This window comes from Vespa mandarinia, unplaced genomic scaffold (assembly GCF_050613455.1).
Source record: "Vespa mandarinia isolate Hongniang unplaced genomic scaffold, ASM5061345v1 scaffold_47, whole genome shotgun sequence".
In the NCBI taxonomy this organism is placed as follows: domain Eukaryota; kingdom Metazoa; phylum Arthropoda; class Insecta; order Hymenoptera; family Vespidae; genus Vespa; species Vespa mandarinia.
This window is the reverse complement of record NW_028197181.1, coordinates 324,734-352,098: the sequence shown is the minus strand read 5'-3', so window position 1 is coordinate 352,098 and position 27,365 is coordinate 324,734. Positions and strand designations below refer to the sequence as shown.

At 30.8% G+C, this 27,365-nt stretch overlaps 2 pseudogenes; both read right to left on the bottom strand.

Annotated features, from left to right (window-relative positions):
* On the bottom strand, positions 1-24,108 carry LOC146872126 (rab GTPase-activating protein 1-like; annotated as a pseudogene).
* A 135-nt stretch (positions 24,109-24,243) lies between these two features.
* Positions 24,244-26,959, bottom strand: LOC146872125 (rab GTPase-activating protein 1-like; annotated as a pseudogene).
* Positions 26,960-27,365: the final 406 nt, after the last annotated feature.

Sequence of the window (27,365 nt, the reverse complement as noted above, 5' to 3'; positions counted from 1 at the left end):
TTACACTATTTCCTTAAGACTATAGTGACTACGTGAATTTATTATATGGTGATATACGCTATTTCCTAGAGTACTTTCGCGTCTTAAATCTTCTAATGACGAAGGGTCTATAATTTCCGACTCGTTTGCTGCTTTTTTTTATAAAAAAATTTCACTGATTCATGGCCAATTATTACGTGCTACTTACAGTTCAGTAGTAATTACATATAATTGGCGTTTCAAATCCTATATTATATTAACTTTATATTAGATTATATTTTTATAACAATTCTACAATAATATTTAATTATATATCTTATACATACGCATACATGTATATATCCCTTAATTTTATCTGATTTTTACTTTCTGTTTCCACATACGCTAATTTGATCTGTACCAATTCTAATTCTATTTATTTTACACTTTCTCGTACTCTACCCAGCATGGGGTCAATTCGATTTTCTAAAAGATGTATTATATCTGGTAATATACCAAATTTATACAATATGCGTGCTCTACATTTGTTACATCTTGATACGTTAGAGTGTAGAAAGTGTCTTATGTATTACCATGATTTCTACATGTAACAAATTTAATAGAATTTGAAAACAATTATTTACTTGTATTTCATTTAAAGTTGCTTCTGCAGCATTATAGTCATTTTACAAACGTTGACAAATCTATTTACAAAAGATTCACCATGATGCCGATGCACTTAAACATTTTGCAAATGACTGATTCAGTGTTTTTATTCAGCAATAATTAAATTACTTTGACAGCCCTCTGCTTCGGCTCCTGGTACCTCACGTTGCAACATTTTTTTAACTTTTTGCTTTCAATTACTGTCTTTCTTTCTCATTTCTTGCAACTGTATCTCTTAATTGTTCCACTTTATTACTGCACTCATCTGCATTTTCTTGAGTATCTGAATGAAAATAATTTATACAAATAAATCATGAATCCTTATATTGTATTTATATTATATCATTTATAATATTTTGTTTAAATAGGATTATTTTATCTATATGTGCAATGTCTATGAGTTGTCTTAATATATAATATCTTATGGTAATAATCCTTGAACGGAGATTAAAGTTTTTGATACATTATCTATTTATTTTTATAAATAATTTAGAAATTTTTAAAAATAATATAGAATTTATTTTTAAAAGAATATTATCACTACCGATATTCATTTAATCGCAATAAAGCATCATAATCATGCTGCAATTGTATATCAGTAACATTAATCTACATTATAAACTATTGATTTTTACATATATAAATTATTCATTGATTATAAATTATATATAAGATATTTATATATATTAATTTTTGATTTTAAAGTCTAACAAGGCTCATGCAACTAATGGTTATATAAGATAATGTAGCGTTACATATAATTTTTCACTTCTCTCAGTCACTCTATTTATTCCCATATTTTCATGTAATATAATTATTAATTATATTTTTTTTAGGGATTTCAAGAAGCAAACCTGACGCAAATCAATTGCAAATGAGACACAACCCTGTTCTCAATAGTAACACACGAGATTTAAGGTAACAACTATAGGAGAGTGAATAAGAATAAATATGAATGACAACGAAATAAATGCGGTAGGAAAGTATCCCAGGAAGTGATTTTAGAATCACACTATAGCCAATCATCATATATAAAATGGAATGATCAGCAATGTAAAATGTCCATATTTCGATATATTCGAATTGAAATCAGATTCAAAATATTTTATGGAAATAACACAAGGCGGACACAAATAAATGTAAATAAAATGCAACTGTGATGTTTACATAAAGATGCGACTAAAAAGCAACTAGCAACATAAGACTAACTAGGCGCAAATCTGACGCAATCTTGAAGGAACCCTATGCTCAAACGTCCCACCCGGGATATATAAATAATAATAACTATAACAGTAAATAAGAATGACAACGAAATTAATGCGATAGATAAGCCATCTTTGAAATTATTATAGAAGTTTACTTTAAATGATCTATTTATCAGATGAAGTATGAAGAGCAAAGTAAAATGTTCGAACTTCGATATTATCGAGTTGAAATCAGATTCAAAAGATACTATTAAAATATCGCAACACAGAGGCAATTTAGACTGAACCAATCGATTGAACAATGCAACTTGACACTCACACTTGCAACTAAGAAGCAACTAAGAAGTAACTAAAAGGTAACTGAAACGCATGCAGGGAAAACTATAGGAAGCGAATGCACTCCAGATGCAAATCAGATCCAAATCAGATGAAAACCAGACATAAACGAGACATAAACGAGATTCATCCATATTCTCAAAATCCTACGCTAGACGTATAAAGCATTATCCGTGGGAGATTCAAAAAGAATAAATATGTATGACAACGAAACAAATGTGACAGAAAAGATGTCTACGAAACAAATTTAGAATTCTAATATATCAAATCGATTTATTTGATGAAGTAAGATTTATTTTTTAGAGTGGAATTTATTTGAAGTAAGATTTGCAACGTAAAATATACGTAATTCGCTATATTCCAGCTGAAATTAGTTTCAAAATATTTTCTTAAAGTAAAGCAACGCAGATGCAACTAAACAGATGTAAAATGCAACTTTGACGCATACAGATGCAAATAAGAAGTAACAAAAAGGTAACTAAAAGGCAACTGAAATATATGCAGATAAAAATAAGGCAACCTCACCCCAGATCCAATCAAGTCGCAAGAGTGATGCAAACCTGATGGAAGCATGAGGCGACCCGACTGACAAAGGTCCTACCCGTGTCTTACATATATTTGTCAATAAGACAAAATAGGAATGAAAATAAATGCGCAAAAAATATTTATAAGAAATTATTTTTGAGTGTTCTATATCCAATCAATTAATCTGTTCAAATAAGTTCTGAGAAGTAAAGTGTACGTACTTCGTTTTATTTGAGATAGAATCAAATTAAATAGATATTCTTCAAATTATATAATACAGATGCAATTCAGATTCAGTCTATTTGTCCTAATATGCAAATGTGACGCTTACAGGAGTCATTAAGAAGCTACAAGGTTGTTACTGAAAGTTATCTGAAACGCATGCATAGATAACTAAACCTAGCAAACATAACAGATACAAACTAGATGCAAATTAGACGAAAACCAGACGCAACCCTACGCAATACAATTTTTATAGTTCCTAAACGAGACTTATACATAATAATTAATACGAGATAAATCAGAGTAAATAGGAATGAAAACAAATTAGGTGCGTTTAAAAAGTTTTCTAAGTAATATTATTAGAATTCTAATATTCCCTTTCTATTTATCTGATGAATTATGATCAGCAACGGAAAATGTACGTACATATATATATTCAAGTTGGAATCAGGTTCAAAAATAATTTTTAACCCTTTACACTCAGTTGTACCATCTCATGGGACATCGTAATTCTAGCGTATCACTCGGATGTCCACTCTCGTGAGACATTAAATTTGATTAGTCATTACGGGTAATTGAGTTATTTCAGCGCAACTTTTTAAAACATTCATGCTTCTTTGAAGCTTTCTCTTAAAATGGCACAAGAAATCAAATCAAAATATAATAAAATTACTAACATATATACAAAGAAATGTTAGCGAGTTTTATGTCATACGAGAACGCGATATGCGTGCTCACTATGGTCCGAGCACTTCAAACGCGCCACTTGAATAAAGGGATAAGGCAAGTTGGTAGAAGAAATGTCGGTATATAACATAGCACGCATTGTATAGTGAAATTTATAATCATAAATATGATATCGTCCAAGCAACAAGGTGACGAAGAGAGTGTGTAGATATTGATAGTAGTTCTGAAGAACACACACCGCAACATGACGGATTTCTTGAAAGTTGGAAATGTGTGTAATTAACTCTTACATTAATTATCGTATCTCAAAACAAACAAATTATAAGACGCCAATTACGCACCACAAGTTTGTCAAGGCCAGTTGAAGGGTGATTTTCGTGATTCTAGAAACGCGTCCATTCACATCGTCTGCAGACAATAGATTAGAGAATATACTACATATTCCTGATGTGGGACAAAAAAAGTGGGATTGCATTGTTTGTTCTGACAGGAAAACATCTGGTGGTAGGTGTCAAACTACTTATTATTGTCAAACGTGCGCTAATCAGTCTGCAATGCATTTTGGGGAGAGTTTCAAAGTTTATAACGCTGTACAAAATTATATCAAATAAAATATTAATTTTTTGCAAATATACATTTCTCGATTTCAACCAATTCATGTAAGTCCAATATCATTATAGTGTATTAATTAGTTCCGAAACCATACTAAATAATACGAGGGTCTGTAAATGCACATTTCTGTTACAAAGTATCGCTGAGTAACTGGTAGCTAACGTCCAGAATTGATCGGAGTGCAAAAAATTAAAATAAAAAAGCAGACACAATTTAGAGTCAACCAATCGTGTGCAAAATGAAACTGTAACGTAAACTGGCGCAACTAAGAAGCAACTATGAGAAAATTGAAAGGCAACTGAAACGCACGAAGAGACAACTAAACCAAGCAAACACATACCAGACACATACCTGTCGAAAAAAAATTGTAAACATATTCTCAGAGTTCCTACCCGTGACTTATTAATAATAACTGATGGGAGAGTAATTACGAATAAGTAGGAATGATAACGACATAAGAGCGATAGAAAAGTTTTTCAAGAAATTATTCCAGAATTCTACCATATCCAATCTATTTATCAGTTGCAGTATGATTAACAATGTAAAATGCATTTACTTCGTTATATTTCAGTTGAAATTAAATTCAAAAGATGTTCTTCAAGTAATAAAACAGAGACGCAATCCGGTCTAATCATTTTAGACATAAAATGTAACCGTGACGCTAACACACGTAATTAAGAAGTGACAAAGAAGTAATTTAATAGCAACTAAAACGTAGGTAGACACAACTAAACCAAGCAAACATACACTAGACGCTAATCAATGGCGAACATGTCGCAACCAAATTTACAAAGGTCCTACCCCAGAATTATTAATAATATTAACCATTTGGCTGCTGACGTATTTTTTCGGACATATGCCAAAACTGCGGCACTAAATGCGCGTGTATGGGAAAAAATGTAAAGCACTTTTCATACAATGAGCTTACATCTATTGCAGTCCAACAAGAAAAATTAAGAAATACCAGATATTTACATAAATTTGTTTTAATTAATTTTGTGAATAAAATTGGTAATAAGCACTTATAATTCAATCAAATTTACACAAAAAATTTCTTATAATCTTTTGGCATAAAAAAATTCTTTGCATTTTTGGCACAACATAAGAAGAGTGCGAAAGCATTTCTCGGCAGTCAAACGGTTAAATAGGACTTTAAGTAAGATTAAATAGCCATGACAACGAAATAAATGCGGTAAAAAAATATTCAATGGGATTATTTCAAATTTCTACTATTGATAAAGTATTTATTTGTAGAAGTGCGATTAGCATTGTAAAATATGCGCACTACAATATATTCAATATGAAATCAGACTAAAAGTACCTTATAGAAATAACGCAACGCAAAAGCAAGCAAACAAATATAAATGTAAAAGTGATACATCTAGACTCTCCTAAGGAACAATTACGAGGAAACTAAAAGGCAAAACAAGCGCATGCAAACATAATAGTAGCAAGCGATAGCACACCAGACGCAAATCAGACAAACAAGTTGCAATACTATTCCCGTAGGTCAGAACCGATACACATAAACAATTATTAATATGAGAGTAAATATGAATATGAAGAGTAGACAGCGAAATATATTCGATAGTATAGTTCCCTATGAAATTATTTTAGAATACTAATATATTCAATCTATTCATCGGTTGAAGTATGATCAAATATGTGAAATGTATGTACTTCGATGTATTCAAGTTGGAATCAGACACAAAATATATCATAGAAAGAACGCAACCCAGATGAAAGAACGCAACCCAGATGAAACAAAACGGATATAATGTGTAACTGTGATGATTCCAGACGCACTTAAGAAGCAATTGAGGGGTAACCAAAAGGCAACTAAAACGGATACTGGTACAACTAATACTGGCAAGTCCATTCCAGTCGCACAACAGATGCAAACTAAACGCAAACACATTCAAACGTGATGCAACCCTATTCTTATAGATCCTACCCGAGATTTATAAATAATAATTAATAGGACAGTAAACGAGAGAAAGTAGGGACAACTACGAAGTAGGTGCGTTAGAAAAATTTTCTGAAAAACTGTTTAAGAATTCTACCATATCCTATATATTTATCTGTTTAAATATGATTAGTAGTTTAATATATACGTACTATTATATTTTCGTGTTGGAATCAGATTCAATAAATATTCTTAAAATAAAGCAACCTAGATGCAACCGGACACAGCCATTTGGATGTAGAATACAAATATGACTCTAGCACACGCTAATACGAAGCAAATAATACATAACTATAAGCAACTGAAATTCATGCAGATACAAATATAGCAAGCTATCGCAGAACAGATGCAAATCAGACGCACAAATGTTGCAATCCTTTTTTCAACGATTCTAATAGATAATATGGTCCTACTCTGGTACAATTGGAAGTAAAATGTGACTATGAAGCTTAGAGACGCAATTAAGAACTCACTAAGAAGTAACTGAAAGACACCAGAAAAGCAATCAGACAAAACTACAACAAGCGATACAAAACCAGACGTAAATCAGACGCCAATCAGACGCAAAGAATTCGTTACCCTATTCACAATGGTCCTATCCGATATTTAAATACAATAATAAACAGGTCAGTAAATATGAGTGATAAAGAAGTACGTACGAAAGTGTTTTCTAAGAAATATATTTAGAATTTTACTATACCCAATGTATTTGTTTGTTGAAATGTGATTAGAACATTTAAATGAACGTAAATTGATATATTCGAGCTAGAATCAGATTCAAAATATATTATAGAAAATGCCATGCAGTCCCAAATAAACAGATGTAAGATGTAACTGTGAGGATTGCAGACGCAAATGAGAAGCTAAGGGGTAACTAAACGGAAGCAAACTCATGCAGACACAATTAATATGAGCAAACGCACCCCAGACGCAATCCAGACGCAAACTTGACTCACACAAAATCCGGACGAAAACGTACTACAGATACAATACAGACGTAGAAGTGACGTAACACCATTTTTAAAGGATTTATCCGAGACTAATAAACAATAATTAATAGGTGACTAATTAAAGCTAATTAGGAATAACAACTATGTAATAGAGATAAAAATGATTTAAAAGATATTATTTTAGAATTCTACCGTATCTAAACTATTTAGCTTTTGAAGAATACATAGAAATTTTCAATGTATATCTTTTGATTTATAAGTGTTTGAATAAGACTCAAAATATAATTTGTGAAATAATGCAATCCTGAAGCGATTAAATGTTTGTTAGATGCAACTGCGATTTTTAGAGACGCAACTGAGACGCAACTAAAAAGTAACAAACAATAACTGAAACTTATGCAGACAAAGATAATACGAGCGAGCGCACACAAGACGTAATTGTGACTCATCCCTAATCTCAGAGTTCCTACCCGAGAAAAGTATATAGTAATTAATAGAGGAGAACATAAAAATAATTAGGTGACAAGGAAATAGTGCGATAGAGAAGTTTTCTAACAAATTATATTAGAATTCTACTATTTCCAATTTATTTATCTGTTGGAGTATTATCTGCATTGTAAAATGTTTCGCCCTACATAAATGCGAATTGTAATTATATTCAAACTCTATTCTTAATAAAACGAAATCCCGACGCTACCCAGACGCAAATCTGACACAACCATATATTAAATAGGTAATACCCGAGACTTATAATAATTATAAATAAGTTAATAAAAAAGCATAAAAAGGAATGACAATTATATGAGTGCGATAGAAAAGTTTTTTAGTAAATAATTTTAGAATTCCTTTATGTTCATTCTATTAATCAGTTGATGATAGATGCAAAATATAAGTACTTGAGTATGTTCGATTTGAAATCATATTCAAGATATATACTAAACATAATTCCACCCTTGAGAAACTCTAATGAATCCCAGATGCATTTCTGAAGCTACTCTATCTCAACACCGATGCAATCCTGACGTATCCGAGACGCAGAACTAACAAAAACCAAACACAAACGATACCCAATTCTCAAAGTACTTTCCCGAGACATTTAAAAAATAATTAATTGAAGATAAATGAATAAATGTGTATGACAAGGAAATAAGTGCAATAGAATTCGTAAAGTAGAAGCAACCCTTTCCTCAAAAGTCCTACGTGAGAATAATAAATATTAATTAATAGGATAGTAAATATGGAGAAATTAGTTACATGGAGAAGTTTTTTAAGAAATTAGTTTAGAATTCTACTAAAGAACATCTATTTATTTGTTGATTTTTGATTGGAAATGTAAATGTATGTGCTTTCGATATATTCGAGTCGGTATGAAATTCAATGAAAAAGTTACAATAACGCAACACAAATACAATTCGGACTCAACCAATCAAATGTAAAGTTCAACTATAACGGTAACAATCGCAACTAAAGAGCAAGAAAAAGGTGACTAAAAGGCAACTGAAATGCACCCAGATATAATTATAGCAAGCAAACGCACACACCAGAAGAAGCACAGAGACAGACCTGACGAATATCAGTGCAAACGTCACGCAATCCATTTCTCAAATGACCTGTCCGAGAATTATATTTAATAATTTATAAGCGAGTAGATGTGAAAAAAAATAAATTACAAGTAGAAGTAGTGATGAAAACGAAATAAGTGCGACATAAAGGATTTCTAAGAAAATGTTTTAAATTTCCAATATATGAAAACTTTTATCTATTGAAGTATGATTAGCAATATGATAGTTACATACATCGATATATTCGAGTTAGAACATGATTCTATAATATTTCTGAAATACCGCAACCATGTATAGACTCTACAAATACAGACTCAACAAATCGTATGAGAGATGCAATTGTTACACTTACTGATGCTACGAACTAAGTAGAAAATTACAGATTGCTAGAAGGCATCTAAAACACATGAAGACACATCTGAAACAAGTGAACACACACCAGTCGCAGAAAAGACACAATACAGACGCAAATCTGAAACAAATCAACTCCAAACGATACGCAACTCAGTTATCAAAGGTTCTACACGAGATATAAATAATTATTAATGGGAGAGCAAGTCCGAATATATATGAATGACAACGAAACTAGTGCGATTGAAAAGTTTTCTAAGAATTAATTAAGAATTTTACTATTTCGTATCTATTCATCTGTTGAAGTAAGATTAGAAATTTCAAATGAACGTACACCGATATATTCGAATTTGAATCAGATTCAAAATATATTCTGGAAGCAACGCAACCCAGACTCAAATTATCCCATGTAAAATACTTCTATGACGCATACAGACGTAAGTAATACGTAATAAAGTGTTAACAAAATGGCAACTGGAACGGACGCAGATTCAACAAATAGAATCAAGCGCTTCCCGGAAGCAAACCAAACGCAAACATGACAAACCTTATTCCCTAATTTTCTAACCGAAACTTATAAATAATAATTAACAGGTGAATAAATAAATATAAATTGGAATGACAACGAAATGAAAGGGATGGTAAAGTTATCCTAGAAATTATTTTATTATTTTCGTATATATTTCATACTTTCATCTTAAAGAATAACTAGTAATGTAAACTACATCTACTTCGACATATTCAAGTTGGAATCAGATTGAAAATATAATCTTCGCATTATGCAACGCGGAAAAAACCAAGGGATGTAAAATCCAAAGGGAGGCTTAAAGTAAGAAGAAGGTAAGAGCTATCCAAAAGGCACTTGAAATGCATGCAGACACAAGTAATTCGATAAAACGAACAGCTGAAACAAACCAGATGAAGACGAGACGCAACGCTAAACACAAAGCTCCTACCAGAAAGTTACAAATATTTATAAAAAGAAGAACAAATAAGAATAAATAGGATGGCCAAAGAAATAAGTGCTATAGAAAAGTATTCCAAGTATTAATTTTCAAGTAAACTATACCATATACTTTCATCTGTTGAAATATGATAAACAGTGTAATATATACATACTTCGTTACTTTCCGATTGGAATGAGATTCAAATGATACTCTTAAAATAAAGGAACCCACACGCAACCCTGGCTCAACAATTCGAAAGTAAAATGAAACTAAGACAAAATCTGGCTCATCTAAAATGAAACTAAGTGGTGAATAAAAGGCAACTGAAACGCACGCAAACAAAATTATAACAAGCGACCGCTCCTTAGGCGCAAACCAGGCGAAATCCTGACTCAAACCATAGGTAAACTTAACGCAAAAGTGATGTAAACCTATTTTCAAAGTTCAGCCTGATATTTATAAGTAATAATTAATAAGATAGTAAATAAGAATATAGGAATAATAAAGAAATAAGTGCGATAGAATAGAACTCTAAGATATTATTTTAGAATTCCACTATCTATTACATCTATATCTGCGACCTGTTTGTTCGGTGAAGTTTGAAAATACGTGTAAAATATACGTTCTTACATATTTTTGAGATTGAGTCAGTTTTTAAATTTATTTTCAAAATAATGCAACAAAGAAGCAAATCAAACTTAATCAATCGATTGCAAAATACAAAAGGACGCTCACCGATGGAACTAAAAAGAATCCAAGAGGTATCTAAAAGGCAACAGAAACGCATGCAGACAAAAATATAGCAACACACCTGTCGCAAACCAGACGCACACATGTAGTAACCCTTTTCTCAAAAGTCCCACCCCAAACTTACAAATTATAATTAATTGAAGAATAAGTATGTTAATATAAGAAAGACAACAAAATAAGTCGGATAGAAAATTTATCTGAGGAATCATTATGGAATTCTTCTATTTCCAATATATTTATATGATTAATTATGATTATCTATGAAAAATGTTCAAAGTTTAAATGGATAGTATATAATAGAATTCTAAAATTATTTCTTAAAAGATATTTCTGTCGCATTTATTTTCTTGTCATTCATATTTATACTACTATTATTTAATACGTATAAGACCCTAGAAGATCCTATGAGAACAGAGTTTGATCACGTTTGCCTTTTGCTTGCGTTTGGATCGTTTCTAATTTGCGCCTAGATTGGGTTTGACAGTACTATTTGTACCTGCATGCGTATCAGTTGCCTTCTGGTTACCTCTTAGTTACTTCTTAGTTGCGTCTGGAAGTGTCACAGTAGCATTTTACATACTACAGTTTGAGTTCGATTGAATCTTTGTTGGATTATTTAAATAAAATTCTTTTTTAAAAATCGAGATTTGATAAAACGAGATTTGAAATCATATTCAAAATTAATTCATGAAATAATGCAACGAATACGATCTGAAGTGATGTACAATTTTATCGCTAACAGAAGAAATTAAGTAGTAAATAAAAGGCAACTGATGTGAATGCGGAAGCGACTAGGTACAAGCAAACGAACACAAAAAACAAGCTAAACGAAACTAGACGCAACCGTGACGTAACCCTATTCTTAAAAATCCTACCTGCAATTTATAAATAATAATTAAATACTAGAAAATAAGTGTAAGTTGGAATGACAACATTTTAAACGATATAGATAAGTTTTCAAAGGATTTACTTTAGAATTCTACTATATCCAACCACTTTATCTGTTGGAGTATGATTAGCAGTGTAAAGTATAAGCTTTTTATATTTTTGTACTAGGATCTGACTCAACATATATACTTAAAGTAACGCAATGCAGATGCAACCTAACAAATATAAATGCGACTATTATCTTTACAGAGGCAACTATGAAGTTACTAAGAATTAGGAGAAAGGCAAGTAAAACGCATACAGGTACTACTTAAGCAAGCAATCAAACTCCAAAACAAAACGTTGTTGCGAGAAAGACCTCAACTAAACGCTACAATATTCTCAAAAGTTTTCAAAAAGACTAATAAATAATAATAAATAGCAAAAAATATAAAAATATACAGAAAATATAAGTCAATATGTACGGTAGAAAGTTTCTCTTAGGAATTATAATAAAATCATAATACATCCAATCTATTTATGTGTTTAAGTATGATAAGCAAAATGTACGTACATATATATGTTAGAGTTGGAATCACATACAGAATATGTTATCGAAATAATACTACCAGGCGCAAGCCAGTCTCTGCCAATCGGATGAAAAATGTAATTGTGGCAAATACAGACGCAACACCGTAGTAATTAAGAGATAAGTAAAAGGAAACTGAGACGCATCCTGATACTAATAAATTAAGTAAACGCACACCAGTAGCAATCTTGACGCATTCTATACGCAAACGTGATGCAAACCTATACATAAAGATCCAACCCGATACAAATGAATAATTATTAATAGGATAATAATTTAATGTACATAAGAAGGACAACTAAATACGATCGATATAAAAATATTCATACGAATTATTTTAGAATTCTACTATATACCATTTATTAATGTGTTGAAATATGATTAGGAAAATGTACGTAATTATATGAATGTGAGTTCGAATCAGATACAGAAGATATTCTTAAATTGACACAATACAGATGGAATTGCAACAATGAAGCGACTGAGAAGAAACTGAAAGGTAAGTGTAACAAACCGGACACAAATAAAGCAGGCAGACGCACCCGAGACGCAAACCAGATGTAAACCTATTCTCGAATATTCTAACCGAAACTTATAAATAATTGTTAACGAAAGAGTAAATAAGTTTAAATACGAATGACAACGAAATAAATGCGATGATAAAGCTATCAAGAAAATTATTTTATTAATCTACTATACTTATTCTATTTACCTGTTTCTGTATAACCGGAAAAGTAAAATGTATGTATTTTGATATATTCAAGTTGGAATGCGATCCAAAATATAATCCTTTCATTACGCAACGAATACATAAACAAGAGATATAAAATACAACTGTAAAGCTGAAAGACGCAACTAATTAGTGATGAAGAGTTTTAAAAAAGGCAATTAGATAGCATGCAGACACTAGAAATTCGGTTAAACGTACAGCAGACGCAAATAAGAAGCAAACAAGATGCAACGCTACTCTCAGAGGTCCTATCCGAAAGTTATATATAATTATAAAAGGGAGAAAAAATGGGAATAAATTGAATAGGAAACGAAATAAGTGCTATAGAGAAGTTTTCTGAGGATTAATTTAGAAATCTACTATATCCAAACCTTTTATATGTTGAAATATAATTAGCAGTGTAACATGTTCGTATTTCGTTATATTCGGATTGTATTCTGATTTAAATGATGCTCGTAAAACAACGTAACACATATTCAACCCTAAATCAACAAATCGAGGGTAAAATGCAACTATGACGATTCTAGTATCATCGAAGAAGCAACTAAAAGGTAACTAATATAAAACTGAAAGGCATGCAAACACAACTAAAGTTAGCAACCGCACAACAGACAGAAAATAGACGCGAGAATGACGCTAATCTGATGTAAAATAAATGTAATTCTATTCAAAAAGATCGTACACGAGATTTTTAAATAATAACTATTGAAAGGGTAAATAAGGATAAATAGGAATGATAACGAAATAGGTGCGATAGAAAAGTTTTCTAAGAATTTACTTTAGCATTCTACTATAATCAATTAACTTATACGTGGAAATAGGCTCTGGTTCTCTTCTTTTCTTTATGTTTTTTTTCTATTTACTCTTAACGCAATTATAAAAAATTCACTGTCACATCATTGTTGGAGAAAAGATGGTCTGGCTTTAACGAATGGTGTCTTATATCCTTCATGGAAAGCGTGTTGTCACGTATTGTTTTATTAACTACTACATTTCTTAGTATCTTTTGTATTGCTGGAATTAAACAAGAATAAAATATGTACTAATTACTGCATTTCTATTACGAGTTCTACGTGACTTTCTTCTCGATTGGAAAAATTTTCAGCGAACCGATTACATTTCCCTGAATATATTTTAAATGCAACCATGTCTAAATTTGTGTTCGTAACTTCTTATATGTCGTGTGCTTAACTACGAATTATTATATGAAAGGTGTTTATAATGGAGAAATCTACCAATTAGTTGAAATCATCGAGGACGGCACAAATGCTTGTCAAGCTGATAACCATCGTACGAATATTTATCGTTGCTTTTCTACACTCTGTACACCGTAAAAACGTTTGGAATATTATTTACCGTGCATACTCTCGATACATTCCTCGATAAACTTCGCGCCAATATTTTAATGTATGTAAATATATAATATAATTTGAAATGAATACTATTTAATAAACGGTTATTCACTGAAACCATGTAAGAACGAACAAATTTTAGTGAAGGTAAAAGCAAAACATACGATTAATAAAATATATATGATTATGCTGAACACTTTCAGATAAGAAGAATTTTAATGTAAATGAAAAATTAAATTATCAGTACTTAACGGCAAAAATTCGAGAGGTGAATATTAAGAACAGCCGTTGACAGGGTCGAATGCTGATCACAACTGAGAACGATGGAAGGTCATATTCATTCTATGTGGCAACAACCCAAGCGTCGAGCAGTCTCGTCTTCGCTTTTCGTTTCTCTTAACTTCGTCTTCTTCTCTCTTACGCCGATTCTGAAAGTATCATTATCTAGTGTTGGTGAAAAGGAGATGGTCGTGCTATGACAAAGGAAAACTTATTTCACTCAAGGCAAGCTCGGAGCCACGTTTTGTTTTAATTTTTTCCACCGTTGTCCTTTAACGAAATAATTTTTTATACGATCAAGATATTAAATTAATTACTAAGATAATTAAGAGAACATTAAAATGAATAAAACTAATAAGATGACGCAACTTTTCAGAATATTTATCTAAGAAGTTATTTTAGAATTCTTTTGCGTTTAATCATTACTTAACTTAATGTAATATGATTAGATTTGTAAAATAAGAGTATTTTAATGTCTCTTAAGATATTAGAAGGAAAAATTATGAAAATGCGTAATGACATGCAACCATTGGCACGATAGTACTTGCATTACATAATTTACAATTAGATTTCCCAAGAAATATCGACGTTAATCTTACTACGTGTATGGTGCTTTATATGGAGTTTCACGCGCTAACGCTGACTCAACTCTAAAATCCACCTACCGCGATATCGATGCTCGATGCCTTTCTGATTGGGGTGCTTTTCGATTTGCCCTACTAACAGGAAATGTAGTGAACCGCTCTTTCTGATAGCTGTCCGATATCCTCACCGTCAGATATAACGGATTATTAAGCACGATCGTTCGTGCTTTTCGAATTTCAGGCAATGAAAGTATAATCCTTGTTAGGATTTTTAAACACTTCCGCGATACTGACGTGTGTGTTAAAATAAAGCTGACTCTACTATAAAATTAGCGTTGGCGAGATATTCTAATCGAAATTTCAAGGAAATAAAACGAAGTCCACGATAGATCCTTCAATCGCATCCGAACGCCCAAGCGAAAGTTACAATAATATTGATTCTACTCAATAATAAGCTAATAGTAAAACTGAAGATAATAATCACCATTTGTATTTGGAGACATAATAGGAGATGAACTTGAAGTATATTTTAGAGAATGTTGCGTATTTCTGAAAGGATCTTTAAACAATGCGAATAATATGATTCAAGACATTGGGAATAAGATAAATATCGTTGTTTTGAGTTGGTTAGCAATTCGTGCCATTATGTCGTACAAAAATTCGCACAAGCAATCATTATTTAGCACAATTTTCTTTTCCTAGATTTGTATTGAAACATTAATTCTTTATTTTCTATCGTTTTAACATACTATGAATGAATTCTCATCGTGACTGTGATAGAATTACAAAATTCTCTTTGTCTCATCGTATTTATTTACCTCCAATGAATGTCGAATCGTACACCATAATGTTTCATTATGTTTTTTTATGGACTTTTAAGCCTAAAATATTAAAATTCTGTCTAAATAATTAGGGAGTTATATTATCACCATGTTCGAGTAATAATATAAATAGAGGCATTTCTCGTTGCCCTGTTTTCTTCCACTTTTATTCATTTTTTTACATAATATTTCATTTAATTCTAGCCAATTGAGCGTAATGCTTTATCAGGTTTTACAATGTGAATATAACATATAGAACACGTTCATTCCAGATATAAATATGTAGTTTAGTATTATTGTCAAGACTGTGGAGTCAGTTGGTAGCAGCGATGAATAGGAATTCCTGAGTGAATAAAGTACAAAGAAGGTTACTTGTCAAACCGATGTTAAAAACTGTCAATAGCAAAAATTTCGATGATCTGCAAAGTAATCTTCATGAGGTATGAAAAGAGAGTTAATCATATGAAAAATTACAAGATATATGATTGTTTATTTACTCATTCAAATGTCTGAAGGTGTTAAGGGAAGATTCAATAACGGTGTGTAGAGATTAAAATGTAACGTATCCTGGTCCACAAACTGCTAAGAAAAGGGGAGAGAGGAAATTTTATAAAGTTAGTTCCTGTATAAATGCTACAGAAATGCAAGAATTTATGAAGCCAAATGATTTTAAAGAGGAATGGTAGTATATGTATTTATTCTACGTCTAAGCAGATTCAGTAGATTTGATATAAAAGTAAATTTAATCGTCGCAAAAGGAAAATATGTTTGTTTTAGAATTAAACAAATTACAGTATGATCAACAAAAATGCATAATTTTCAATCGTGTTACGTATCTGGGAGCTGCAGCAGTGAATGCACCAAAATCATAAAGTGAAATACAACGTAATATGAATATTTTAAATGCCGAACAATATCCTAAACTGGGTATTAAAATTTCAGTCTTTGTACAAAGTAGATCCCAAGGATCTTTTAGGATAAAAGTTCGATATGCTGAAGATGAAAATTGAAGTGGAAGTTCTTTTTTTAATTACGATATAATAAAACGTACTTTACGATTGATTAAAATACATAATTATCTTCATTTGTCTAGTTTATACGATGTTTTCATTTAGCAAATAAATGCTCAATATGAAATATTATTAATTTCAATTTATTCACGTGGAGAAAGTTCCGGACTTTGTCCCGCGTGCTTTACTTTCAGATGGTCTCATTGTAAAAGCGTGGAAACTGCTATTTATCAATATCATGTTTTTAGATGTGATATACCAAGCGCAGTAAGTGTTATATTAAAATCAATTACATTGCTTTTCTCGATTACCACAAAATTCATTATTAATTAATCATTTGTACGCAGGATGGACAAGAGTCAGATTCTTTTTCTAAATCCTTCCTCAGAACACAACGACCAATGACAAATTAATTAACAGTGTTTGACTATAATAATTATGACTCAGGCGATGAAACATTTAATTCTCATGTATTTATTCATGAAATTATCGTGGAAGTAAAGGAGGAAGTTGGCAAAAATGAAGTAGTACAGTTCCTAAGGATAGGAAGTATTTCAAAGGTTGGATTAATTTAGTAACGCATAGTTGTTTGATTATGAATATTACGAATATTGAAGCAACGGTGTATAATTATTGTAGACGAAACATTTATTGGTTTTCCTGATAACACTAGACGTGAGGTGAAACATAGCAATATGCGTTAATTTGAAATGGTATACAATATTAATTTGACAATAAATTTATATAAAATTGATTTAAATAATTATACGACATCAAACCATTTCTTCTGCCTGTGAATCTACTAAATATTTTTAATAGACATGTATGTCGTATTTATAATAGTTGTTATTGTTACATCAAGTCAGCATTGGCTCATTATTCCAGGATCGCTTTTACCATATATATGACAAGGGAGATCCAGCTAACCCAGTTTTGGAAACTCTTAATATAGGGGTATCTTAATATAGGGGGAAAATGTTTTAAATTTCCAATATATGAAAACTTTTATCTATTGAAGTATGATTAGCAATATGATAGTTACATACATCTATATATTCGAGTTAAAACATAATTCTATAATATTTCTGAAATACCGCAACTATGTAAAGACTCTACAAATACAGACTCAACAAATCGTATGAGAGATGCAATTGTTACACTTACTGATGCTACGAACTAAGTAGAAAATTACAGATTGCTAGAAGGCATCTAAAACACATGAAGACACATCTGAAACAAGTGAACACACACCAGTCGCAGAAAAGACACAATACAGACGCAAATCTGAAACAAATCAACTCCAAACGATACGCAACTCAGTTATCAAAGGTTCTACACGAGATATAAATAATTATTAATGGGAGAGCAAGTCCGAATATATATGAATGACAACGAAACTAGTGCGATTGAAAAGTTTTCTAAGAATTAATTAAGAATTTTACTATTTCGTATCTATTCATCTGTTGAAGTAAGATTAGAAATTTCAAATGAACGTACACCGATATATTCGAATTTGAATCAGATTCAAAATATATTCTGGAAGCAACGCAACCCCAGACTCAAATTATCCCATGTAAAATACTTCTATGACGCATACAGACGTAAGTAATACGTAATAAAGTGTTAACAAAATGGCAACTGGAACGGACGCAGATTCAACAAATAGAATCAAGCGCTTCCCGGAAGCAAACCAAACGCAAACATGACAAACCTTATTCCCTAATTTTCTAACCGAAACTTATAAATAATAATTAACAGGTGAATAAATAAATATAAATTGGAATGACAACGAAATGAAAGGGATGGTAAAGTTATCCTAGAAATTATTTTATTATTTTCGTATATATTTCATACTTTCATCTTAAAAGAATAACTAGTAATGTAAACTACATCTACTTCGACATATTCAAGTTGGAATCAGATTGAAAATATAATCTTCGCATTATGCAACGCGGAAAAAACCAAGGGATGTAAAATCCAAAGGGAGGCTTAAAGTAAGAAGAAGGTAAGAGCTATCCAAAAGGCACTTGAAATGCATGCAGACACAAGTAATTCGATAAAACGAACAGCTGAAACAAACCAGATGAAGACGAGACGCAACGCTAAACACAAAGCTCCTACCAGAAAGTTACAAATATTTATAAAAAGAAGAACAAATAAGAATAAATAGGATGGCCAAAGAAATAAGTGCTATAGAAAAGTATTCCAAGTATTAATTTTCAAGTAAACTATACCATATACTTTCATCTGTTTAAATATGATAAACAGTGTAATATATACATACTTCGTTACTTTCCGATTGGAATGAGATTCAAATGATACTCTTAAAATAAAGGAACCAACACGCAACCCTGACTCAACAATTCGAAAGTAAAATGAAACTAAGACAAAATCTGGCTCATCTAAAATGAAACTAAGTGGTGAATAAAAGGCAACTGAAACGCACGCAAACAAAATTATAACAAACGATCGCTCCTTAGGCGCAAACCAGGCGAAATCCTTACTCAAACCATAGGTAAACCTAACGTAAAAGTGATGTAAACCTATTTTCAAAGTTCAGCCTGATATTTATAAGTAATAATTAATAAGATAGTAAATAAGAATATAGGAATAATAAAGAAATAAGTGCGATAGAATAGAACTCTAAGATATTATTTTAGAATTCCACTATCTATTACATCTATATCTGCGACCTGTTTGTTCGGTGAAGTTTGAAAATACGTGTAAAATATACGTTCTTACATATTTTTGAGATTGAGTCAGTTTTTAAATTTATTTTCAAAATAATGCAACAAAGAAGCAAATCAAACTTAATCAATCGATTGCAAAATACAAAAGGACGCTCACCGATGGAACTAAAAAGAATCCAAGAGGTATCTAAAAGGCAACAGAAACGCATGCAGACAAAAATAAAGCAACACACCTGTCGCAAACCAGACGCACACATGTAGTAACCCTTTTCTCAAAAGTCCCACCCCAAACTTACAAATTATAATTAATTGAAGAATAAGTATGTTAATATAAGAAAGACAACAAAATAAGTCGGATAGAAAATTTATCTGAGGAATCATTATGGAATTCTTCTATTTCCAATATATTTATATGATTAATTATGATTATCTATGAAAAATGTTCAAAGTTTAAATGGATAGTATATAATAGAATTCTAAAATTATTTCTTAAAAGATATTTCTGTCGCATTTATTTTCTTGTCATTCATATTTACACTACTATTATTTAATACGTATAAGACCCTAGAAGATCCTATGAGAACAGAGTTTGATCACGTTTGCGTTTTGCTTGCGTTTGGATCGTTTCTAATTTGCGCCTAGATTGGGTTTGACAGTACTATTTGTACCTGCATGCGTATCAGTTGCCTTCTGGTTACCTCTTAGTTACTTCTTAGTTGCGCCTGGAAGTGTCACAGTAGCATTTTACATACTACAGTTTGAGTTCGATTGAATCTTTGTTGGATTATTTAAATAAAATTCTTTTTTAAAAATCGAGATTTGATAAAACGAGATTTGAAATCATATTCAAAATTAATTCATGAAATAATGCAACGAATACGATCTGAAGTGATGTACAATTTTATCGCTAACAGAAGAAATTAAGTAGTAAATAAAAGGCAACTGATGTGAATGCGGAAGCGACTAGGTACAAGCAAACGAACACAAAAAACAAGCTAAACGAAACTAGACGCAACCGTGACGTAACCCTATTCTTAAAAATCCTACCTGCAATTTATAAATAATAATTAAATACTAGAAAATAAGTGTAAGTTGGAATGACAACATTTTAAACGATATAGATAAGTTTTCAAAGGATTTACTTTAGAATTCTACTATATCCAACCACTTTATCTGTTGGAGTATGATTAGCAGTGTAAAGTATAAGCTTTTTATATTTTTGTACTAGGATCTGACTCAACATATATACTTAATGTAACGCAATGCAGATGCAACCTAACAAATATAAATGCGACTATTATCTTTACAGAGGCAACTATGAAGTTACTAAGAATTAGGAGAAAGGCAAGTAAAACGCATACAGGTACTACTTAAGCAAGCAATCAAACTCCAAAACAAAACGTTGTTGCGAGAAAGACCTCAACTAAACGCTACAATATTCTCAAAAGTTTTCAAAAAGACTAATAAATAATAATAAATAGCAAAAAATATAAAAATATACAGAAAATATAAGTCAATATGTACGGTAGAAAGTTTCTCTTAGGAATTATAATAAAATCATAATACATCCAATCTATTTATGTGTTTAAGTATGATAAGCAAAATGTACGTACATATATATGTTAGAGTTGGAATCACATACAGAATATGTTATCGAAATAATACTACCAGGCGCAAGCCAGTCTCTGCCAATCGGATGAAAAATGTAATTGTGGCAAATACAGACGCAACACCGTAGTAATTAAGAGATAAGTAAAAGGAAACTGAGACGCATCCTGATACTAATAAATTAAGTAAACGCACACCAGTAGCAATCTTGACGCATTCTATACGCAAACGTGATGCAAACCTATACATAAAGATCCAACCCGATACAAATGAATAATTATTAATAGGATAATAATTTAATGTACATAAGAAGGACAACTAAATACGATCGATATAAAAATATTCATACGAATTATTTTAGAATTCTACTATATACCATTTATTAATGTGTTGAAATATGATTAGGAAAATGTACGTAATTATATGAATGTGAGTTCGAATCAGATACAGAAGATATTCTTAAATTGACACAATACAGATGGAATTGCAACAATGAAGCGACTGAGAAGAAACTGAAAGGTAAGTGTAACAAACCGGACACAAATAAAGCAGGCAGACGCACCCGAGACGCAAACCAGATGTAAACCTATTCTCGAATATTCTAACCGAAACTTATAAATAATTGTTAACGAAAGAGTAAATAAGTTTAAATACGAATGACAACGAAATAAATGCGATGATAAAGCTATCAAGAAAATTATTTTATTAATCTACTATACTTATTCTATTTACCTGTTTCTGTATAACCGGAAAAGTAAAATGTATGTATTTTGATATATTCAAGTTGGAATGCGATCCAAAATATAATCCTTTCATTACGCAACGAATACATAAACAAGAGATATAAAATACAACTGTAAAGCTGAAAGACGCAACTAATTAGTGATGAAGAGTTTTAAAAAAGGCAATTAGATAGCATGCAGACACTAGAAATTCGGTTAAACGTACAGCAGACGCAAATAAGAAGCAAACAAGATGCAACGCTACTCTCAGAGGTCCTATCCGAAAGTTATATATAATTATAAAAGGGAGAAAAAATGGGAATAAATTGAATAGGAAACGAAATAAGTGCTATAGAGAAGTTTTCTGAGGATTAATTTAGAAATCTACTATATCCAAACCTTTTATATGTTGAAATATAATTAGCAGTGTAACATGTTCGTATTTCGTTATATTCGGATTGTATTCTGATTTAAATGATGCTCGTAAAACAACGTAACACATATTCAACCCTAAATCAACAAATCGAAGGTAAAATGCAACTATGACGATTCTAGTATCATCGAAGAAGCAACTAAAAGGTAACTAATATAAAACTGAAAGGCATGCAAACACAACTAAAGTTAGCAACCGCACAACAGACAGAAAATAGACGCGAGAATGACGCTAATCTGATGTAAAATAAATGTAATTCTATTCAAAAAGATCGTACACGAGATTTTTAAATAATAACTATTGAAAGGGTAAATAAGGATAAATAGGAATGATAACGAAATAGGTGCGATAGAAAAGTTTTCTAAGAATTTACTTTAGCATTCTACTATAATCAATTAACTTATACGTGGAAGTAGGCTCTGGTCCTCTTCTTTTCTTTATGTTTTTTTTCTATTTACTCTTAACGCAATTATAAAAGATTCACTGTCACATCTTTGTTGGAGAAAAGATGGTCTGGCTTTAACGAATGGTGTCTTATATCCTTCATGGAAAGCGTGTTGTCACGTATTGTTTTATTAAACAAATACTACATTTCTTAGTATCTTTTGTATTGCTGGAATTAAACAAGAATAAAATATGTACTAATTACTGCATTTCTATTGTTTATTATATTACTGTTATTCGTTATATTAAAAAAAATATATAACATTAAATTTATATTCTAATTCTATGCGTTGGTAGGGGATCATTAATTAATATTTATCACGTCACAAATATTGTCTGAGAAGTTTCTTGAAAAATTGTCTTCATTAATTAAGTGCAATGTTCAAGAAACTATTTGTACATGTCAAACCTATCCAATAAACAATTCTATATTCATTATAGAGAGGAAATACACACTGACAGATATTGGCTTTGTAGTAATGTGTAAAACAAGTATGATTCCTCGAATGGGTTGTAGAAATATTCATAAATATCTATATACATAATTAATTCGTTCAAGCATAATGTATAAAGTTACATTTCAATATTATGATTTCTGCTTCGTATGTCTCCAATTTCTTTAATGTAACGGAATAGGCCAGTTCCATTAGATAACGTGGTATTTCTACATATCTGCAACGGTTAGGTAAATGCACTTTAAACTAATTTAAAATTCTTTCAAAATCCATTTGTAATAACTCCTTTTTGGATAACAGTAAATAGATTACAAAAGAAAATCGTATTTGCCATAATAAAATGATTATTTTATCTAGACGTATATGCGAAGAACAACTTACTATAAACAACGCACATAAAGTTACATGGAAGAGAATGTCGAGTCCGTGAAAGTTGAAAACATTTAAAATGTGGAATACAAGATACAATGGAAATCACGTTGTAAACAGAGTCAATAACCATTGTGCTGCAAATATAGCTGTTTCAACACCAAGAATGCAGAAATGTATATAATGTTCGGAAAGTTGGTCCTGAAGAGAAAAAAGTATTAATAAATTATAATTAGAGAAGATATGTTTATATCACGGTATTGGGTATGAAAATGATTTGACAAACTTTTATCTCACGTTTCAATTGATAAAATTACATGTTAAGATTATCATATCTGTCTTTAGATTATTCTCGTATACTATAATTGTACTTTCACCTTATCAGGATGCCAAATGTTTGTTTCCGGCATTTGCAAAAGCGCAAATTTTGTTAATTAATGTCAAATAATATCAAGCAATAAAATTAATCGATAATATTACGGTATATGTATGATGCAAAAATGTTTAGGTTGCTTCAATTAATTATTTACAAAGATTACAATAAACTAGCATCTTAAGAATTAAAACTTTGGCAATCTGCAACTTCTACTTTAAATGCTGCATAAACTTTACGCATTTTGTTCAAAGAATGATGGCCTAAACTATCGGTCCCTTTGAGAAAATCATGCACTGGAATAATTCCGTTGATGTCCCTCAATATAACACATTCTCAGTAACATTTCTGTTAATTTATTTCATATACGTTTCGCTAACAATATCGCATTTCATTATATATTATACATAATGTCACATTAACAATGTAAAAGCAAAGTGGTGGAGTATGGTGGGAAATTAATCTAATATGATAAACCTAGTAATCATTGTTCTATATTTGTACATCATCTCTTGGGAACTGAATCAATTACTTAAAAGTTGACATACCTCTATGCGTTATGTTCCATGAATTCCTTGTTTTGTCAGTAATATTAAAAAATCGGACAGTTATCATTTTTTCCCAACATCTCCACGGCTTGCCAATTCATCTGCAGAAAAATCTTTCGATACCTCTCCTGTTCAGCATAACATTTGTTCATTTCCATCTATAGGTACATAAATAAAAATATATATTATTGACATTATAGAAATTTTATTACATTATATTATAATAAAATCTGAATATTATATCATAATATTTTTAAGACCTGAATTTATTCTCACCGTGAGATTTAATGTGACGACGCATATTGTTGAAGCTCATTAAAGAGCAATATTTTTTCTGCTCCTAACCAATTCTTCTGATGTTTCTATATCTTGTACGTCGTAATGAAATTCCATCGCCAGATATTATCTGTATTAAAAAAGTCAGCCTTAAAAAATTTATAATGCTAATAATTTGTGTAATGATAAGAATACTATTGGATGTGAAAAGCAATTTACGTTTTTAGAGATAAGAAAAATTATTGTACTAAATATCTCTTATTAAAGTAAGAAAATATATCATTTTTGGAAATACTTCATCAGGAGAATCGAATCAAACTAATTTCCTGGTACTTCTTATAACTGAATCAACTGCTATTTTAATGAATATTTTGCCCTCTCTTGATACCCCTATATTAAGAGTTTCCAAAACTGGGTTAGCTGGATCTCCCTGGTCATATATATGGTAAAAGCGATCCTGGAATAATGAGCCAATGCTGACTTGATGTAACAATAACAACTATTATAAATACGACATACATGTCTATTAAAAATATTTAGTAGATTCACAGGCAGAAGAAATGGTTTGATGTCGTATAATTATTTAAATCAATTTTATATCAATTTATTGTCAAATTAATATTGTATACCATTTCAAATTAACGCATATTGCTATGTTTCACCTCACGTCTAGTGTTATCAGGAAAACCAATAAATGTTTCGTCTACAATAATTATACACCGTTGCTTTCTGGATACTAGTTGTATAATCAAACAACTATGCGTTACTAAATTAATCCAACCTTTGAAATACTTCCTATCCTTAGGAACTGTACTACTTCATTTTTGCCAACTTCCTCCTTTACTTCCACGATAATTTCATGAATAAATACATGAGAATTAAATGTTTCATCGCCTGAGTCATAATTATTATAGTCAAACACTGTTAATTAATTTGTCATTGGTCGTTGTGTTCTGAGGAAGGATTTAGAAAAAGAATCTGACTCTTGTCCATCCTGCGTACAAATGATTAATTAATAATGAATTTTGTGGTAATCGAGAAAAGCAATGTAATTGATTTTAATATAACACTTACTGCGCTTGGTATATCACATCTAAAAACATGATATTGATAAATAGCAGTTTCCACGCTTTTACAATGAGACCATCTGAAAGTAAAGCACGCGGGACAAAGTCCGGAACTTTCTCCACGTGAATAAATTGAAATTAATAATATTTCATATTGGGCATTTATTTGCTAAATGAAAACATCGTATAAACTAGACAAATCAAGATAATTATGTATTTTAATCAATCGTAAAGTACGTTTTATTATATCGTAATTAAAAAAAGAACTTCCACTTCAATTTTCATCTTTAGCATATCGAACTTTTATCCTAAAAAGATCCTTGGGATCTACTTTGTACAAAGACTGAAATTTTAATACCCAGATTAGGATATTGTTCGGCATTTAAAATATTCATATTACGTTGTATTTCACTTTATGATTTTGGTGCATTCACTGCTGCAGCTCCCAGATACGTAACACGATTGAAAATTATGCATTTTTGTTGATCATACTGTAATTTGTTTAATTCTAAAACAAACATATTTTCCTTTTGCAACGTTTAAATTTACTTTTATATCAAATCTACTGAATCTGCTTAGTCGTAGAGTAAATACATATACTACCATTCCTCTTTAAAATCATTTGGCTTCATAAATTCTTGCATTTCTGTAGCATTTATACAGGAACTAACTTTATAAAATTTCCTCTCTCCCCTTTTCTTAGCAGTTTGTGGACCAGGATACGTTACATTTTAATCTCTACACACCGTTATTGAATCTTCCCTTAACACCTTCAGACATTTGAATGAGTAAATAAACAATCATATTTCTTGTAATTTTTCATATGATTAACTCTCTTTTCATACCTCATGAAGATTACTTTGGAGATCATCGAAATTTTTGCTATTGACAATATTTAACATCGATTTGACAAGTAACCTTCGTTGTACTTTATTCACTCAGGAATTCCTATTCATCGCTGCTACCAACTGATTCCATAGTCTTGACACTAATACTAAACTACATATTTATATCTGGAATGAACGTGTTCTATATATTATATACACATTGTAAAACCAGATAAAGCATTGCGCTCAATTGGCTACAATTAAATGAAATATTATGTAAAAAAGTGAATAAAAGAGGAAGAAAACAGGGCAAAGAGAACTGTCTCTATTTATATTATTACCCGAACATGGTGATAATATTGCTCCTTAATTATTTAGACAGAATTTTAATATTTTCGGCTTAAAAGTCCATAAAAGAACATAATGAAACATTATGGTTTACGATTCGACATTCATTGGAGGTAAATAAATATGAAGAGACAAAGAGAATTTCGTAATTCTATCACAGTTACGATGAGAATTCAAGCATAGTATGTTAAAACGATTGAAAGTACTAGAATTAATGTTTCAATGCAAATCTAGGA